The sequence below is a fragment of the Formica exsecta genome, unplaced genomic scaffold (assembly GCF_003651465.1).
Source record: "Formica exsecta isolate Colony F162 unplaced genomic scaffold, ASM365146v1 scaffold1465, whole genome shotgun sequence".
NCBI lineage: Eukaryota > Metazoa > Arthropoda > Insecta > Hymenoptera > Formicidae > Formica > Formica exsecta.
The window spans coordinates 29790-35176 of record NW_021848795.1 but is presented as its reverse complement, the minus strand read 5'-3'; positions in this window follow the sequence as shown (position 1 = coordinate 35176).

Here is a 5387-nt window from a genome sequence, read left to right as displayed (position 1 = left end):
CTTTTGCTGAGGAAAAATCGCCTCCAAATGATCTGAAGAATCTGTCAGTGAAACGATAATTTTGGGACACACTGTATATATATATATTGTTAGCGCGCTGTTTGAATATCGACGCCAGTCTTACGAGTCTCGGCTCGTAACGCCCTTCACCTCGATACACACACGTCATATCATAGCTTTTGTTTTTGGCTACTACTTCCGGTGTGTGTCTCCGCGAGATCGTACCAGTTATATATATTTGCTATCTTTCCTTATCGTAATAAAACGATTTCTTTGGCGTATCAATACGTGTGTCGATTTATTGTCTCCCCACTAATCTCTGACAGGTTATGGGCCCAGACTCGCGAGTGTGAGAAGCAAAGAAAGATCAAAACTGAAATCTCGTTGTGTCGTAAAGTTTGCGTATTGAGTTCTGTGAATTTACCATGAACGCGATGAATTCGGCGAGCATCGAATCACTACGTAAAGACAACTATGACACATGGAAACTGTAGATGAGAGCCGTGCTGGTCAAGAATGATCTCTGGAACTACGTGAGTGGAATCCTCGTGAAACCCGAACCGGCCGAAGGAAACAACGACGACGTGCAGAGTTGGATAAGAAACAATCAAAAGGCGATGTCGGACATCATTTTGTCAATCAACCCAAACGAATTACGACAAGTAAAGAAATGTGAAACGTCTCGTGGCATGTGGCTAAAATTACAGGAAACATACGAATCGAAAGGGCCAGCCAGGAAGGCAACCCTTCTGAAAAAGTTAACGCTGCTCAAGATGGCCGGCGGAGACGACGTGCGCGCGCATCTCGACGATTTTTTCGACGGTGTAGACAAACACCACGACATGGACGTGATTATGAACGAAGATCAGCTGACAATAATGCTGTTATATAGTCTGCCAGCAAATTTTGAGAGTTTTCGAATAGCCATCGAATCCCGCGACGACTTGCCAACGCCGGAGGCTCTCCGCGTGAAAATAGTGGAGGAGCACGTTGCGCGCAGGAATATCGCACACGACGGAGGAACATCGAACGCCATGTTGGCTAACAAATACAGCGGTCGGAAATATTCAAAAAAGAATACGGAGGCGCACACGAACGAATCCAAAGATACAGACCGATCGAGAGGAAGTCACGGAATTCGGTGCTACGGGTGCAAGCAAACAGGACATAAAAAGAGAGATTGTCTGCGCAAAAACAGAATCCTACGGCAAAGTGCGCGAACGACGTCTGTTTCAACGCGTTGACGCTATCTACATCGGAAGCGGAAAGACAGCGACGGAGGTGGTGTCTCGATAGTGGCGCAACTGCTCACCTGTGCAATGACGCGAGTTCGCTCCGCGAGTTGTACAGCTCGCAGAGCGGCACTCTGAATCTCGCAAACTGCACCTCAACCAAAACGGAGGGCGAAGGAACGGCACAACTCGCAGCTGACGTACCAGGTGGTGAGATAAATATTTCCCTAAGTAATATGTTGCATGTTCCAGATCTGAGAACTAACCTGCTGTCAGTGAACAAAATCGTTGATCACGATTTCGAGGTTCATTTCCGGAAAGGATCGGCCGAGGTATTGGATTCGAGAGGGGAGGTTAAGATGCACGCAGATAGAATCGGAGATCTATTTTTTGCCCGCGAATCCCGGCCAATTACGAGTGCGGCTTCGGCGGCGCCGAAGTCGGTGGCGGTCACGCTGGAACTGTTGCATCGCCGCATGGGTCATACGAATGTGAGAGACATCTGCGACGCCGTCCGCAAGGGAGTTGTAAGCGGAGTAAAGACCGACGATACAAAGGAATTGAGCTGCGATGTCTGCGCCAAGGGGAAGATGTCCAGGAGCCCATTCCCGAAAAGCTCCAGTAGAAACACGTGCATTCTGGAGCTAATCCACACGGACGTCTGCGGTCCAATGAGAACAGAGTCCATCGGAGGCGCCAGGTACTTCGTCGAGTTCATTGATGACTGCACCGGATGGTGCGAAGTCCGATTTTTAAAATCTAAGACCGAGGTATTCAAGGCAACAGCAGATTATATCGCACTGGTCGAAAGACAAAGAGGAAAGCCCGTCAAGTCATTACAGTCGGACAACGGCCGCGAGTACATAAATCGGGACTTCGACGATTATCTTAGACGCCGAGGCATCACGAGAAGACTGACCGTTCCCCACACCCCGGAGCAAAACGGCACCGCGGAGAGGAAGAATCGAACACTTCTCGATGCGGCCAGATGCCTGCTGCTGAATTCGGCTCTTCCGGCTACATTCTGGGCTGAGGCGGTAAACACAAGCAACTACGTGAAGAACAGAATGCCGACAAAGAAATTAAAGGGTCGAACTCTGTTCGAGGCTTGGATCGGTGAAGTGCCGGACGTGTCACATCTCAGGGTTTTCGGCTGCAAGGTGGTCTTCCGCGACGGAAAAATCGGAAAAGGCAAACTGGAATCTCGCGGAGAGGAGGGGGTCTTCCTTGGTTATTCGGACGTATCGAAGGCTTATCGCATCTGGTCGCCGCTTCAAAGAAGAGTCCTCATTAGTCGCGATGTAAAGTTCCTTGACGAAAGGGTATCCAAAGCGATTGTCGCGAGCGACGTTAGTCCAGCGGATTCACCGATCGAGGGGCACTCTGAGCAGCATCATCGTCTCGTTGACATCGAGATATCCGCTCCTGAAACACCAAACATCGCAGATCCTCACGACGAAGGGATCGAGAAGATCCCACGCAAAGTCGACGGCAACGACGAAGAACAGAGTCACGGCTCGGCCGACGATGTTTTTTTGGACGCTGCTGACCAGGAACCTCTCGAATCGGAGGAGGAAGGCGAATCAGCAGTTGCCGATGGTGAACACGCGGACGAGATCATGCCAAATAATCCAACGAGAGGGCCCGGACGTCCAAGGATTGTCAGATCGGGTTTGAGGGGAAGACCCAAAAAGGTACATCAGCCCGCTGCAAATCTTACCTCGGTTGGTGGGGCGGGAGATCTGTGTTTTCTTTCAGAGATTCCCATGAGGCAGGCAATGGCTGGATGCGACGCGAACGAGGGGCGCGACGCCATTGCGAACGAGATCAGGGCAATAATCAGGAACGACACCTGGACTCTAGTGGATCGCCCGCAGAACCACAAGGTCGTCGGCAGCCGCATCGTACTGCGAAACAAACTCGATTCGAACGAAAATATCGAGAGAAGGAAGGCTCGACTAGTTGCTCAAGGATTCAGTCAACAACCAGGTATTCATTTCCACGAAACGTTCGCTCCGGTCGCCCGTATTAGTACCATTCGTCTAGTGGCTTCTATTGCCGCCGAACATGGAATGACGATTCGTCAGTTCGACGTGGAGACTGCATACCTTAATGGCGAATTAGAAGAGAAGGTGTTCATGGAAACACCGAAATCGTTCGACAGCATCCTACAGGACATCATGGACTCTGAGAGCGATATCATCATTAAAACTAAAGCGTCGGATATGCTTAACGAGATCCGCAAAGGAGACAAAGTCTGTCTACTTAAGAAGTCTCTATACGGTCTACGCCAGGCCGGCAGAAGTTGGCATCACAAATTAAGCGCTACTCTGATGGAGTTTGGCGCTTCACCATCGAAATCAGATCCATGTTTATACCTCATCGGATCAGGCAAGGATCTGATGCTTATCACAATCTACGTCGATGATTTTCTGATTGCCGCACGCAACGACAGATCCGTTATCGAGCTGGGGAAGAAATTGGCGAAGCAATTCGCCATGAGAGACTTCGGAAAAGCTCGTTACTGCCTGGGAATCGAAATCGGCCAGGAGAACGGCAAAATATCCATGCACCAACGGGGATACACGCGCGAAGCTCTCGATCGATTTGGTATATCGGATTGCAAACCGGTAACCACCCCGATGGACATTGGCGCGAAACTCAAGAATAACGAGACTCCGAGCGGGGATTAACTGAAGCTGCCATATCGCGAGCTCGTCGGAGCTCTCACCTACCTATCGAGTACCACGCGACCAGTTATTTCATTCGCGGTGAGCTACTTGGGCCAGTTCAATAACTGTTTCGGAGCTGAACATTGGAAGGCGGCCAAGCGAGTGTTGCGATATCTGCGCGGCACTATCGACCTCGGACTAATCTACGAGAGCAACTCGGAACCCATTAAGGGATTCGTGGACGCTGACTGGGGGAGCTGTTGTGATGACAGGCGATCATACACGGGATACATTTTTCTGTTCAACGGATGCCCTGTGTCCTGGGAGGCGAGGAAACAGCCCTCAACAGTCGCGTTATCCACTACCGAAGCGGAGTATATGGCTTTAGCTGAATGCGCTAAAGAGTTTATTTACCTCCGTCGATTTCTTCGAGAGCTCGGGTTCAACTCGTCGGCTAACATTACTGTCTTCTGCGACAACCGAAGTGCTTTGAAATTGGCCGAGAACCCCGTGTTTCACTCGAGGAGCAAGCACATCGACTTACGCCACCACTTCGTCAGGGATGCAGTCCAAAGCGGTCAACTCATCGTGGAATACATCTCGTCAGAACAACAAATCGCTGATTTTCTGACCAAGGGTCTACCTCGCCCAAAGCACGAAAGTTGCGTAACGTCCGCAGGAATGGGCACCATCATCGAGAAGAATCTGCAACAGTCCTAGACTCGAGGGGAAGTGTTAGCGCGCTGTTTGAAGCTTTTGTTTTTGGCTATTAGTTCCGGTGTGTGTCTCCGTGAGATCGTACCAGTTATATATATTCGCTATCTTTCCTTATCGTAATAAAACGATTTCTTTGGCGTATTAATACGTGTGTCGATTTATTGTCTCCCCACTAATCTCTGACAAATTTTTATCAAATATTTTATAAATAATGAAAATTAAAATGTATAAACAAATATATATTTTATCTAGTATTTATAAATATTTTTTGATCTTTTGAAAAAATTTGTTTACGACGTAAACTTTTAGAAGAAAAGATAAAAAATTTCTCGAGATTTAAAAACAACCTAAACATGAAATTATCTATTAATCAAACAAAAGTATTTATAAATGAAATTATAGAAATAACGTTTTAAAAATTGACTTTGAATTAAATTATTTTTTAATTATTCTATAATGTAATTTGATTTAATGTAAAATCTTCTATAAAAATTAATATTATTATATTAAAATACTTTTATACAGTAATCTGTATGCTAAACTTTTTTGTAAAAAGAAAAAAGAATTTTATAATAAAATATATCTCAAAAAGTTGAATAATCTTGTAATGATTCTTTGTTGATATCATGATTAATAAATTAACCTTAGCATATTTAATTAAATTATGTGTAAATTTAAACTTAATAATATGTTCTGTTATAATACAATTATCTTCCAAAGAGAGAGAGAGAGAGAGAGAGAGAGAGAGAGAGAGAGAGAGAGAGAG